We start from the raw sequence: 16,288 nt of genomic DNA on the forward strand, positions 1-16,288 counted from the left end.
ATTGAGAGATGGCAGCAGTTGTTCTCCACTATGGTGTCACCCACCCAGCGCAGACTGGAAATGGATAATGACCAAATGTGGGAGGGAGGGAGACAAATAGAATCAGGGAGAGGTTTCTTTTTTTTATATACTGTTTGATTCTATTTAAGTCACATTCTAGAAAAGACAAAACTATAGTGATGAGCAAACAGAAGAATGCATGAAGTTATATATATTTTTCAAAAGAAATCAAATTGTACTCAAAATTAGTGAATTTCACTGTATAAAAATTATACCTCAATAAAGCTGATTTGTAAAAAACAGGGTTTTTTTTTTTTTTTTTTTTTTTTTCAATGACTTTGGGGCAGACAGGAATCCTTCTCAGACTGTAGTCAAGTTGGCTGCCATCTTTTTTCCGGAAAAGCATTGCTGAACTCACACCTTTACAGGAAAAAGCACAGACCAGGTGAAAGAATCCATGAGACAGTGTTCCAAGTCCAATGGCCCTTTAACAGAAAGCATAATGGAGAAGGAGGAGGAAAAGGCGGCAGAGGAGGGATGGGAGGAAGAGAAGGAGGAAAGGGAAAGATGCCATTACGGTCTTGTTACACAAACCTGTGTAGTAGCTATCAGGGGAATCCAGCCCTACAGAAATCCAGTGAGCAAGGATGCTTGGAGGAATTGCAGAGAAAAAGACCAAGAATTCTCAGCCTCTGGTATAAAAGCCTTGATGCAGGGTAGACACCTTTCTGCTAGGGGTCAAGGAACCGTTTTTGTGTGTTGTCAAAGGAGGCTATCTCAACAGGTATTCATATTAAATGCCAGACTCTAGGGCCCAGTGGGACAAATGAAGAAATCTGAATGGCCCCCGAATGAGGTCATCCCTACCTAAGTGAGCCACATGTCACCATAACTCAGAGTGACAGCCACACCGCATGCTGCTCTGCAGCTGCTTTTCTTTGGGTTGAAAGGGCATTTGTTGAGATTCTCCCCTTAAGTAATGACCTTGGACAGATTACTCTGTGTTTGTTTCCTTGTCTATAATATGATGAAAGTAATAGTACTCACCTCATCTTGATGTGAGGATGAAATCAGTTTATCCATGAAAACCTTTGGAGCAGTGCCTGGTGTAAGGCAATCACTTCAATGAATGTTAGTTATTTTTACTACTATTATCTGATATATAATTGTGCATAATTGAAACAACGACATGATTCAGTGCTGGACTAGGGACCGTGCAACAGTTTGCATAGGCTGGCAGGGTTCCCAAATTAAAAAAAAAAAAAAAAGTCTTCCGTAGGCAACAGGGAAATGAAAACAGACAGACAAACCACAACGGCTAGAAAGAGTCCAGTTCTAGAAAGCCAGGAGCATGAACTTGCGGGAAACACGGCCATGCCACTTCCCGAGAAGTCACCTCACCACAGCAGAAGTTCAGAGACCAAGCTGCCGGTGGCCCGACCCACCGCCCGGCAGCCCTGCGTCTGCTTCCGGGATGCTGCGTAATATTCTTATGCGCAAAAACATTAACCTCCAGAATCAAATGTGTCTGTTAATCAACCAACACACCACTCACACGGCCACCCTCTCGCAGCGTTCCCCCTCCGGAGTGGCGCCGCAGGCACATCTCATTTGTCAGCTGGTTCAACTGCTTCAGCGTGACATAATTTGGAAATGGGAAAGATCCCAAATTATCTTATCTTGAGGTGACAAATCAAGTACAGTGCCCACAAGCTCAGACAGTTCACCTGCCAAATAAACAAAACGCAACAGGAGTAAGGGTATCAATCTTGTAACAGTTTAGGGAAAACAAGTTTATTTCTTATCTGAAAGATTAATGAACCGGGCTGTAACCTCACCTCTAATTGTGGCTGAACAGAAATTAGGTGCTGTTTTTAATCTATTCTGCAGTAACATCATAATGTCATGTGACAAAAGTTCATAAAGAAAGGGTCTACACTTCTCTGTGGAGTTATTTAAAATATCCAGTGACTAGTCATTAAAGCCAAATTATTAAATTTTTCTCAGATACACTGCTATTTTTTAAATATATATATTAGGTGAAGTCAAACTAATAAAAATATCTTCTTACTAAATAAAACTTTGTTTTCCTATTATAGACAGCTATAAAAAATGTATATTTACTTAGCTTATTACTGGTATATTTTTAAATGCTGTATATCTTTCTGACATTTTGCTGAACTTACTTGCACCAATGGCCCCTCAGTTTATTTCTTCCACTTGATTCCCCTAGCTTCCATATCTGAGTTGGGACCAAACCCTTGAAAATCTGGGGTGAAGAGGAAAAGGTGGCAGCAGAGGAATGAGGAAAGAGCACTTGGTTGCCTTTAGGACTGATAACCACCAGACTGAACGCTTTTGGAGGCTCAGTCACAAAGTACAACACCTGCTCTATCTCAGAATTCTGTTCAAAATAGTTGTATATTTCATGAAACTCCACATGGTTAAAAATAATCATACCCAGGGAGCTCTTTTCCAAGTGGAATGTATAATGTGTTTTTCCATCCACAAGACTCTGAATAAGTACAGGGGAGAGATTGATCCTGAGGAAAATCAATTTTATTAGAGAAGCAAGGGATGGTGATGCCTAGAGAAGCAAGGGCAACATTTCCCAAGAGCTCCCAACTGGGGAGGGAGGCTGGAACCTTGGGCCATGTTTACACTGCTGATTTGGGCAGTAGAATTTGGATACAAATTCAAGCTGAATCTTCTGTATTGTATTCATGTATAAACTAATTTGAAAGGAAAATGATAATGAACCAACACTGAAGTTTAGCCATTAGTCTAGGCGATGAACTGTGCTCACCTGATAACCTAGGAAATTCTAGGCACATCCAGGTGAAATGATCCTTTGGCGTGTGTGTGTGTGTGTGTATTTTTCAATTGAGATATTGTTCCATGTCTAAATTATCCAAGCCATGCATAGTCAACACACAGCAAACATTCAAGATACGTTACATGTATGTAAAATGGGCCTTTTTACTAAGGGGTGAATGATCAGCTGACTGCAGGATACCTTCATTTAAGAGGAAAGTAAGAAGAAAAAAAATCTGAAAACATATATATATATATATATATATATATATATATATATATATATATATATCCGAAACACTTTGCTGTACACCTAAAACTAACACAACACTGTAAGTCATATACTTCTATATATTTTTTTTAAAAGAGGAAACTAAAAAGCAAGGGGAGGAGGCTAGAACCCACTATTTTCTCCTTGTGAACACCTCACTTCTTGTACCAAAGAAGGCTTCAACAAGTGGAAGGAAAGTACACACCAAGGATTTCTGACTGCCCCTGCCAAAACTTTGATCTGGGAACCTCTGTAATTCTGGGGGTGTTCCTAGCTGGAACACTCTGGCCGAGACTTTCTTGGTCTCATGCTCGTTGGTGAAGGACACAAGGTCTGATTCTGCTGCTAAGAGCAGAGAAAAGCATTCAAGTACTGATTCCCTTTGTCCATGGCCATGAAATCTTCCCAGTGACTAGGAAGACTTAAAGAGAAATCCATAGAGTAGGCATCTTCCTTTCTTCTCACCAATAAGATCAAATCAAGACAATAGCTTCATCCCTCACAGTAACAACATAAGGACTTGTATTTAGGACCTACATAAAGGCACAGGGGTAAGTGCCTCCCTAAAAGAATAGGAAGACATCATGCAGCTTAATAAGGAAGGAAGATCTGGAAACAAATAATTAGATATACCGGTGTTACACTCAGATAAATGAAAAGTGCTACATGACATGAAAAAGGGATCCACAACCCCTATAAAGAAGCTATGGAAGCCTCCCTGGAAAAGTGTCATTGGTTTGGGTTATAAATGACAGGAAGGAATTGGTCAGCTGGAGAAGCAAAGGAAGGATATTCTGTCATAAGGAAACAGCATCGCAAAGGCATCAACGTATCCAAGGGCAGAGTGCAGCCCAGGTCTCTGAATAGTAAGCAGTATGGGAGTGCAAACACAAGATGAAGCCAGAAAGGTAGAGAAGGACAGGTTCTCAGGATCTTATTTACCATGTTAAGGAGGATGGCATTTTCCTAGGGATGAAGTGGAAATCCAATGGAAATTTGAAGTCAGGGGAGCAATAAAGTAGATTGGATCGCTGGGGGCTCTGTGGAGGATGAGAGAAAGGGCAGAAAAACATTTATGGAAGCTTTTCTAATTGTCTAGGTTGAAGAAGATCCTGGCCTAATTTGAAGTATTAGCAACAGGAATAAAGAGGAGTCCATCAGAAAGACATTTCTGATTTAGAATTATAGAACACATTGGCCAATTAAATAGGGAGAATAAAGGAGGAGAGGAGAAATGGATGACAAGATTTTTATCTTGAATGGTTAGGTGGAAATTGACATGATTAATCAAGAAGGATCAGGTTTGGACAGATTGGGTTTGAGATGCCAAGGGGAAGTCAAGCACTGATGTCCAGTGAACAATGGGGAATACTGATCTGGTTAGGAAATTTTACTTGTAATGGGTTCTTATGATTTATTTAGTTCCTCAAATGTTTAGAAATTTTGACAAGTATTCAGAGAGAGTAAAAACTATAGTCTATATCCTCTTAGAACTTATATTTCTAGAGAATCTCAACTAAAAATTTTGCCTATTCAAGTCCTTTCCAAACTTCCACTTTCCTCCATGGCACAGATCAGTTCCCATCTGCAGGAAGTTTTCTTCTGTTCCCAGATCTCATAGTTATCTCTCCCTCCTCTGAACACTGCTGCCAAAGTGCATGTTAACAATACCTTTCCTTTGGTATTTGTATGAAACTTGTGCCTAATTTTGTCAGTTAAGTTTTCACAAATATGTGCCTTGCTCTTCCCAAATAAATTGAGGATATCTTCAAAGGCAAGAGCTATACTCCATTCTTCTTTTATTATCTCTAAAGGTCTTGCACAATGTCCATTAGAGAGTGGCAGCTTAGTTGAGCCAGACTTCCTGGGCTCGAATCCCAGCTTTTTCACTAACTTGTTATCTGGGGCAAGTTACTTGCTCTGTGTCTCAGTTTCCTCATCTAAAATGAAGGCAATAACCATACCTACCTCATAAACTTTCCATAAAAATTAAGTAAGATAGTGGGAAGCAGCCGCATAGCACAGGGAGATCAGCTCGGTGCTTTGTGACCGCCTGGAGGGGTGGGATAGGGAGGGTGGGAGGGAGGGAGACGCAAGCGGGAAGAGATATGGGAACATATGTGTATATATAACTGATTCATTTTGTTGTGAAGCTGAAACTAACATACCATTGTAAAGCAATTATACTCCAATAAAGATGTTTAAAAAATAAATAAATAAATAAAAATTAAGTAAGATGACAAATGCAAAGCACTTCCTAAGTTCCTAGGATACAGCAAGAGTTCAACAAATATTTGTGTCAGGATAAGTTAGGATGTGCTGTGTTAACAAACAACCTCAGTGTTTCAGTTATTTAAAACAATTAGGATTTATTTCTTCTTCATGCTACACATTGAATGGATCTATAAGGGACTTCTGTTCATCACATCACTCAAGGACCCAGGCTGACTGTCAACATTATCTTGAACATTGCTGGTTGCCATGTCAGAGGGAAAGAGAGGCTGGAAGGTCTTGCACCAGCAAGTAAATATTCCATAATGTAGGTGACATGTCACACTTACACTGAAAAGTCATTGGCCATTGTGGTCATACGGCCTCATCCAACCACATGGGGACAAGGAAGTACAATCCTACCATGTGCCCAGAGGAAAGGGGAAGTGAATCTCAGTTGAGTATCTCTAATGGCTACCCAAATATTTGTTGTGCTATCGTTGTTTTGTTGTTGCTTAAACAAGTACTTAGAATACAGTCAGATTAATACTAGAAACTCCATTTGTGTTAGCTACTAGCAGTATAAGTACCACTGAAGTTTTCATGTGAACAATGGAGAAGGAGGAAATTAGATGAGTTTGACATACATTTAGGAATTGGAATTGATAAGAGTTGGTGATAGATTGGATGCTGGAGAAGGAGGAGTGCATGTGACAAAGATGAATCCTAGGTGTCTGGCTTGACTAACTGGCAAAACACCATCATCTCCTGCCAGAACACCTTCACTAACTTTTTAATGGGTTCCATTATATCTACTCTTGATCTCTAGCAGTCCATTCTACACTGCAGCCAGACTGATCTTCTAAAACCCAACTCTCATGTCACCCTGCTGTTTAAAACATTCAATGTTTTCCTCTTATTTTTAGGACAAAAGTCCAAATTTATTAATGCAGCCCCAAATGTTCTACATGTTCTCACCCCAGCATCTTCTCCAGATACATTTCACATCATCCCTGCTTTGCTCTCTATACTCCAGCCCAATTGACTCTTTTTCTGTTCTTCAAACTCAGCCTGTTTCTTTCCACCCCAGGGCCTTTACACATGCTGTGCCCTCTGCCTGGAATTCTCCCACCACCACTCACTCCTCACTTGGCTAGATAACAGGGCTTCAGATACGACCTCTGAAGTTCACTTCCTCCAGATCAGTTCTGGAGCCCCCTTCAGCAATTTCCCAGCACTTGGTACTGCTGGTTTATAGCACTTGTCACAACTGTACTTCATTAGTTAATAAAAAACTGTTTTATATCTATCCTCCTGATAGACTGTAACAGAGATTTTTGTCTCTTCTGTTCACGCTACTCTATTTCCAATGCCTAACACAGCTCTCAAGTCATAATAGACCCTCAATAAACACTTGCTGAATGAATAAATGGATGAACAAACAAATATCTTTGTAAACAAAATTTTTAGGACAGTATAATAGTCAATATAGGTATGATTATAAATTATCCAACCATTCTCCTATTTCTGTCCATTTAGATTGTTTTCAAATGTTTACTGCTATGGTAAAAATAGAGACAGCGATGTAAAAACAAAATATTATTTAAACATCTGGTGCTAAAACTTCTTTTAGGAGAGAAACTTTATTAGGGGAAAACTCTTAGTAAGAGTTTGGAGGTACAGTGATATTCTAAGGGTTGTATGGCTACTGGCCCCCCAAACTTCAAAGAACAGGAATTAACTGGCCTCACTGAAACAGGAGATGGAATTTCTCATTGTTCTGACAGAAACAGAGCAAGTGGAAGGGAAAGAATGGAGGAGCGAAGAGAGAGAGAGGCGGGCAGGATGTGATGGTGGGTGCTGGGTGGCCACGAGAGGGGCCCTGATCACAGGGTGACCCAACAAACCCTGGAGAACAGAACATGGTTTGTAGTGCAGCCGTCCCCATGAATCTTGGCTTTTAGGTAATATTTTTGGTGGTTTTTTCCTCCAGAACTGATGCAGGAGCTGGTTTTCATGTCTGGATTGACATGTGAAATGAGAAGCTGCATGAAAAGAAGGAATCAGGAGGCAGACAGTCAGAACATCTCCCACTTTTATCCTGATCTCCAAGGGGCAGGGCAAGGAGAAGCTAGCTCACATCTGGTTGCAAAAACAACCTGAAAACATACCTTTGGAGAGCAATCTCTATCTATCAGCTATCTATCTATCTATCTATCTATCTATCTATCTATCTATCTATCTATCTATCTATCTTCCTATCTCTCTTTCTCAATCTTTCTCCCATCTAAGATTGTCTCCTTTTAGGATAAATTTCGAAAACCAGAATTACTGGATGAAAGGTTAAACACACGTTTATAGTAAAATGATTTCTAGCCATTCATATTCCTACTTCTTTTTTCAGTGAGAAATTCTACAGAATAAAGCAGTGTTGTCCTCAGAAATGGTTGTCTTGGATTACAAATTCCAGTTCTTTTGGTTAAAAGTCATCCCCCTAATACTCTTTAAAACTACACACACAGTAAGTCCTTAATAAGTGACTATTGAATTAAATTCCCAGCACTCCTAGTGCTTAAAACTTGTCAGTTTTTATTTGGACTTTTTATTCTCCTATTTCTAAGAAGGCTGCAATGTCTTGATTTTTTAGATCATAAGTCCCTCTTCTCCTGACTTATAAGTATCTCAAGTCTTCAAAATCATGCTGTATATGTTACAAGAATCTTGGTTCTGTGAATTTTCTAATTCTGTAAAAGTTTTATTTTTTAAAGCATCTCAACACACATACTCCAGACTAGCATAATAAGTTCACAATGATTACCTAAATCTCTGAAATTCAAGTAAGATTTTGCTTGTGCTTAGTTTTTAAAAATGTAAAATTATTTTTGGCCATTACTTCCTTTTTTACCTAATTGATCCTTCTCTTTAATGTATTTCATTAAAAATCTAGCCAATATCATAATTAACCATATGGTTGACAAAAGCAAAAAGAAACAGAGTAATAATTTCAGAATCTGTCAAGGTGCCATTTTATTTGGAATCTGTTGACCCAAGTTAGAAAAAAAAAATGAGTAGCTCTAAGACAAAAAAAAAAATTTAATCTTTAATAATCCACTGAATAGCCATTTTGCCCTCTATTCATACTCTATCAATACTTTAAAGTTTTTTTAAAATCAAAATTACTCTCACGCTGCTGTTGATCACTTGGCCCAATACATTTGTGGTTGGGTTACTCTGACCATATAATGTTTTCCAGGGCATAACAATATCACCTTTAGAAACTTATTCTACAGTTGTACTCTCACAAAGATCCATGTACAAGAAGGTTTATTATAGCATTGTTTGTAATATAAAAAGGCAGGAAGCCATGTAAATCTTCAACATTTGTGGGCTAAATAAAGTGCAGCCAATAAAAAAAGAATGAGATATAATTACACATGCCAACACTAAATGAACTCTAAGATATAATTTAAGTGACCAAAGCAAACTGCAGAACATTGTGTATAATATATATTTTACATGCTTAAAATATTTCACTCGAAATTATTTTTATCTAATATTTATTATTATTAACTCATGATAATTGTTTCTTCTAGGGAAAGCAGTAGAAGACTTGGATTTGAGATAGAAAGAAAACTTACTTTTCACTGAAATGTTTTCATTTTTTACCGTGAAAATATATTAATTTTTAGTTAAAAGGAGACAATAAAATGGGAGGAAGGAGAAACTTTGCATCTATATGTCATGAAAACAATGAAAATCCCTATCAATTTCAATTCATGGTAATCAATTCAAGTTGCAATTAGCTACTGTTTTATCTCAGACCCCATCAGCAACATGCCAACATCTCACCAAATCTTACTAGAGTTTTAACCTCACACCAAACAGTCATTTATTCAGTCATTCATTTATTGAATCACTCAGTTCATACTGTGGGCCTGCACTATGCCAGGCCCTGTCCTGGGACGTAGGAACACAGCTGTAAAGCAAGAACAAAAACAGTTCCTGACCTCCTCGAGCTCCTGGTCTAGCTGGGAACACAACCTTCGAAGTAAGTAACTGGATGTATGTTGACCAGCACTGAGGGAACATGTGGAGAGGCTTACACCAGTCTCCGTGTCAAGGAAGACCTCTAAGGAAGGGAGGCTTAAGCTGACACCTGTAAGATATGTAGGAGTTAATCAGGTGACCGGGCTTGTAAGGCTTGTTCCAAGAAGAGATGGGCAAACAGTCTTTAAGAGATGGCTCCAGCTAAGAGAGAGCTCTGCTTGGAGAGAATGAAAGACATTAAGTTCAGAGGAAAGGATGAGGAGTGATGAGGCTGGAGAGACCATCCAGGGGCAGATCTAGTGTACCTGAACACGGTTAGGAATTCTAGACCTCACTCTAATGACAAGAACCACAGCAGGGCTGTAAGCATCTGTATTAGTTTCCTAGAGCTGCTGGAACAAATGATCACAAACTGGGTGGCTTAAAAAAAAACAGAAATTTATTTTCTCACAGTTCTGGAGACTAAAAGTCTGAAACCCAGGTGTCCACGGGACCATGCTCCCTCTGGATGCTCTAGGCGAGGTGCTTTCCCAACCTCTTCCTAACTTCCGGTGGTTGCCAGCAATCTTTGGTGTTCCTTGGCTTGTAGACACGTTACCCCAATCTCTACTTCTGTTACCACGTGGCTTTCTCCTCTCTGTGCGTCTGTGTCTCTGTGCCCAAATGTCCCTCTTCATATATGGAGTCTGGTCATATTCGATTTAGGGCTCACCCTGATCCTGGATGACTTAAATCTTAATTTGATTACATTGGCAAAGACCTTATTTCCAAATAAGGTCATAGTCACAGATTCCACAGACATGAATTTGGGGAGGACACTATTCAACTGAGTACAGCAGGGACATGATATAATCTGATTTATATTTTAGGAAAACTTCTGATGATACTAAGGGTAAAGATAAGGGGGGAGAAAGATGGGAAGGAAAGAGATTAACTTCATAGACATCTTTATTATATGTTGAGGTTTATTTTGAGGTCCTACAGGTGTCAGACATTGAGCTAACAGCTGTTTCCGTGACATCTTGTTCAGTCCTCACCCAGTCCTGTGAAGAAAGTCAGAGAGGCGACTTCACCTGTCCAGGGTCACACAGCAACACTTCAAACGGGGATCAGACAGGCTCTGGAACCAGCACGATTTCCCTCACTGCAGGCTCAAATCGGAAACTTGATGAAGGCAACGGGAATCCTCTGATATGGATTACCAGGAAGTGGAAACATCATCACACTAATAGAGTTCTGTTTGCAAGCATACTTCCTACTCCTTATGCAAAGCCAGGGCAAAAGGTGAGCAGCTAACATGTCCTAAAGGGCAATCATATTGTAATGTAAGGGAAGCTGACAGTTCCAATCGCTGTGTCCACTGATTCAACACTGGGTCAGAAATGTTTTTTTTTTTTTCTTTAAAAAAAAAAAAAAAAAAGACCTAGGTAAAATCTGTGCTTCACAAACACAAGCTCATATTAAAATAAGCCTGCTTTTTTTTTTTTCTTTTTAATAAGATGAAGAAAGTTGAAGCATTATCTGGAAACTCATACAACAGAAAAGAATTCAAAGGAAAAAGAGGTTAATTGGTGGGAATCGTTTGGACCCATAGCTGATACTGATCAAAAAACACAGCCAGCTGGATCTTCTCCCCCTTGGCTGCTTTGCCTCCATAGTCCACAATTTTAAAGATGGATTGAAATTTTAAGAAAAGACAATGAAGACCAAGGTTATTCCCTCTTGAGCTCAATAATTTTCGGTGGGCGGGGGGAGGTGGTGGGAGGTGAGATTAGTATTCCTGGTGTAGGTTATAGTGTTTATCACCTATCACAATTTTATAATCTCAAAATCTGACCAGAGCACCCAACTTTCAATTTTCTCTTTTTGTTCCATTGTCTTTTCCTTTCAATATATAAAAGAGAAAGGAAGGGAGGGAGGGAGGGAGGAAGGAAGGGAAGAAAGAAAGGAAAAAACTGGAAGAAAAGAAAGTAAACATGAAATCCCAAAAGGGAGAAGAAAACAATGATCCAATCAATGATTCTGATATTTATTACTGGTTAAAAAATAATAATAATAATAAAAATGTTAAATCAAGGCTTTATTTTAAAAACTGTTTCCTAAAAATAAAGAATAGATGTGTTTAAAAGCAATTAATAAGCAGTTTTTATCTAGGAAGTGAGTGATTTTTGTGCAAAGAGGGAAAAAAGGCTCCAGGCTTTGCCTCATCTCCTAGAAGCATCCCATATTCTTAGATGTGATGTTGCCTTGGTAACCACAACTTGGTGACCTCGTTATTTCAACCTAATCCTGCTTTGAAATTATAGTTGCTCCACCCTTTTGCCTGGCTAGCCTGATAACATAATCATTGTAAATGAGGATGGGAAAAAAAACAGCAGGATACAGTCCCTCCGGTGACACAGGACCGGTCTCACCTTATCATGGAAATAGACGAACAATTAAACGGCATGAATCTAAAACCCTAAAATTAGATTTTCTTATTTTTTATATGGCTTGTTATGCTTATTTTCAAAACCTACCAGTTGATTCAATGTAGCAGAGTATCTTGATATTACTATATGAAAATGGAAATTTCCTATTTTTGTTAAAAGAAAAAAATGAAGGAGTGCTAAACTGTCAAAGGTGACATTCTTAATATGCTATTGTTTTGCCCAACAGCCTAATAGAAGCAGGAATCAGAATATAATTTTTTAACAAATAAAATGACAGCATCCGGGTTTGTTGGCCCAGATTAGCTTCCCCTAGCTAAAGCCCCACAAATCAGTTGTCATCTTGAATTCAGACTTCTTTCATAACAAAGGGGTCTTAGGAGACTGCATTGCTTGAATTCTGAATACAGCAAGTGTAAACAGAGTTTAAAGGAAAAGTAATGAACTCATTTGTTTCAATTTAGGTGCTTTGAGATCTCTGTTCTGCTGGGAAAGGGAAGGAAATTCCGTTCTCTTTCTCAACTCATTTCCTCATTTTGTGTTCTAAAGTGGCCAGGGTACAGGGGTGCTGGATTCAGATCTCAGTAAAATTTTCATACTGCACCCAATTCATACACTGAGGAGTCTGAGTAGCTGTGTAACTCTGTCTCTTAGGCCCCTGAGCTCCCCCCAGTTTCCCCTCCAGGAGACCTTTCCTATATCTGATGGTCACACCTCAGCTTGCCTGTTGTCTTTCCAAGAGATCCCCAATTGTGGCATTTGGAGATGGGGGTGGGAGGGAATCATATGACTTGGCTATACTCCCCCTCTCCCCCAATTCTCTTGGTGGCAGTGGTTCCAATTCCTCTGCCTCTCCACTGTGTTTTTACCAAAGAATAACCCCTGGATACTGGTGGATGTGCTGTTGGCCTCACTGTTGACTGTCAACAATGGCTCACAGGTGAGAAGCAAGTTCCTGGTCAGGGTCATCATCCAGAGAGAAGCCTGAACCACATTGGATATGCCCAGGGCATAATACCACCCACGCTTGTACGCCTTCTCCCTGCAAAAAAAGACAGCCACCACCACTAATTTCTTATAAATATCAACACTATTATGATATTGTTTTAATGATGTAGGGAAAGTTGTAGCTTCTTGAAAAAACTATGCCACAGATGCACGTAGTTACTTTGTTATTCTGTCCCCACTGGACCAACTGTAGAACCAGGACCAAGGGATGTACTCCACAGGTAGACACATCAAAACTCATTATGAGAAGAAATTTCTAAATAGTACAAGCTTTCCAAAGACACAATAGACAGTCTCAACAACAAAGGAAATACCAAAATATAAAAACCTAACAACACATACCCTTGACCTCCCAGAACAGATACGAGAATAAATATTATATCCTACTACCTTCTAAGTATTCATCAGATAGTGTACTTTTGGCTTGGGAGGTTCTTAAATGATATACATCAAGCATCTGTGTAGGAACAAGCAAAGAAGAGTAATAAAATTATGAGAATCATGGTAGGATGAGGGTAAGGGACTGATAACAGACAAGTGTTAGGTCTAGGCTGAGAATAACTCAGCTAGTTATTGTAGGATCAAATGATAACACATGCAAAAATAGATAGAAAAAGATAAATCATGAGAAAACTATAAGGAATTATGATAAAATTGGTAGCTAGGAGCGCTTCAGCTTCTTGAAAAGTGGAGAGATGCAAACTCTGCCTGATGAAACCATTCTACTGAACCTAGTCGAACCAGAAAGAAACAAAGTTGAAAAGGATGACAAAGGTGGCTGGAAGCAGAGAGGGGAATCTATAAAGAGAAGGCATAATACCGCCAGGGTTTGGACAATGAAGTGTCCTGATTCATTTCTCACGGCTTCTACTCTGCACCCAATGGCGTTGTCAATAACCAAATTCCCATACCTTTCCCACATCTCCTTCACCCTACCTGGGATCACCTCCCATCTCCTCCATCATTCATCTCTTTCCTTCTTCTTCAGCTTGCCTATCTCCCATTTATGTTTTGGGTCTCTTCTCAGTTGTCACTTCCCGCAAAAACTCTTTCTGGACTCCCCCCCATGCTGAAAACAAGTCCTTTCCTGTCCTTTCTCTAACTCTATGTTGTTATTGCTTCTGGTCCCATCTTCTCCACCACCACCGTCACACCATAAACTTATAAACCCTGTGAAGGCAAGAACCATGACATTTACCCAGTGCCTGGTGCATAGAGTAGACACTCAATGAATTCATTCATGCATTTATACGCTCAACAAATATTTACTGAATATACATTCTGTTCCAGGCACTGGAGTAGAACCGTGAACGAAATGGATTAGTTGCCCATCTTCATTTTTGGGAGAAGGAAAGATTTTTTTTTAATCAAGTAAACAAAAACGCTCAAGATGGTTAAAGATTGCTGTAAGTGGAATGAAAAAAAATAACAGGCTGATAACATGGAAGAGGAAGATCTTCTGTTAGGCCCACCTCTTTGAATCCTTGCAGAACTTGTCACCAGCAGCTTTAAGCCATGCTCTCTCTCCATGGGGCACTCACCAAGGGCTCGCAAGGCATCAGGTGCTGAGGTCCTTGGGGAGATGTCAAGCCAAGGAGGGAAACTGGCTTGTAAGCCAGGGACTCCAATCATGGGTGTAAGTGCTATGACAAACATGTGATGGTGAGGGCAAAAGAATAAGTACGTGGAAGACTGGGGAGAAGTGTTCCAGAAGGGCTCCTGGTGAAGGTGACACTGAGCCTGGAGACTCTGAGCCCCAAGGGTTCTGGGACCAAACTACCTGGGTTTGAATACCACCTCCACCACTTACTAGCTGTGTGACATGGATGAGTCACTTAACTTCTCAGTGCCTCAGTTTCCTCAAATGTAAAATGAGAGTAATGATAATACTCACCTTACAGGGTAGCTGTAAACTATTTAGAGGAGGGTGCGCACTTCGTGAGTGCTATGTGTATTGACCACTATTAACATTTTTCAGGATGCAGAAGAGTTAGCTCAATGAAGAAAGGGAGGTGGAAAAGCATCCTAGGAAGAACAAGTATCTGTGGAGTGAAGGGAAGAATGGCAATGGCTCTAAGAGGCCAAGTCAGTTGGTCAACAGGCTCTGCCTTTGTGTACGAGTGACCATAGCGCGGAATTCACTGGGCCTAGCACTGCCCTATGGGTTAAGAACAGACCCAGGAGAAAGAGATGATGTAGTCTCTGTCCTGTGATATATTATATTCAACAAGACTAAACACACAAGAAGAAACTGAAGAAGGATCTGAGACAGCATACAACCAGCGCTGAACTAGGTAGCCAGATGTCAATGATAATAAAAAGAAAAATAGGATTACAATAGCTATGTGTTTATATTGCCAAGCACTGGGCTAAACACTTTACACGCTTTTCCTGCTTGAATTCAGCTTACAAACATCCACATTGTGACTTTCTCCAATGACAAAACCTCCAGGAGATTTCACTGAAGGAAGAGATTGGCCTTACTGCCTCATGAGGACAGGAAAGCTTGAGCTAGGCTTTAAAGGAAGGAATGAATTTGAATAGAGGGATGGGTGAAGGAGGGACTAGAGCAGGGCTGTCTGACGGAAATATAGTGTGGGCCCCAAATACAAGCCACGTGCATAATTTAAAATTTTCTCATAGCCATGTTTTTAAAAAGTAAAAAGAAACAGAGGAAATTAACTTTAAAAATATATTGATTTAACCCATTATATGTAATTATTATTCTATCAACATGTAATCAGTATAAAACATTATTAGTGAAATATTTTAAATTCTTTTTTTCTGTATAAAGTCTTGGAAATCCAGTGTGTATGTTACACTTCCAACGCATCTCAGTTTCAAGTAGCCATATTTCAAGTGCTCAAAAGCCGCATGTGGTTGATGGCTACCATCTTGGACAGCATGGGTCAAAAAAGAAAAAAGAACTGGCATTTATACCCCAGTGTACATAGCAGCACTATTTACAAGAGCCAAGACATGGAAGCAACCTAAGTGTCCATTGACAAAGGAATGAATAAAGAAGATGTGGTACATATATACAATGGAATATTACTCAGCCATAATAAAGAATTAAATAATGCCATTTGTAGCAACATGGATGGACCTAGAGATTATCATAGTAAGTGAAGTAAATCAGACAGAGAAAGACAAACATCATATGATATTGCTTATATGTGGAATCTAAAAAAATAATACAAATGAACTTATTTACAAAACAGAAACAGACTCACAGACATAGAAAAGAAACTTATGGTTACCAAAGGGGAAAGGAGGGGGAGGGATAAATTAGGAGTTTGGGATTAACAGATCCACACTACTATATATAAAATAGATAAACAACAAGGACCTACTTTATAGCACAGGAACTATACTCAATATCTTGTAATAACCTATAGTGGAAAAAGAACCACTATTTTTAGAAAAAGTTCTAAAAAAGAAAATATATATATATATATATGTATAACTGAATCACTTTGCAGTGCATCTGAAACTAACACAACATTGT

The sequence above is a fragment of the Stenella coeruleoalba genome, assembly GCF_951394435.1.
Source record: "Stenella coeruleoalba genome assembly, chromosome: 4".
Lineage (NCBI taxonomy): Eukaryota > Metazoa > Chordata > Mammalia > Artiodactyla > Delphinidae > Stenella > Stenella coeruleoalba.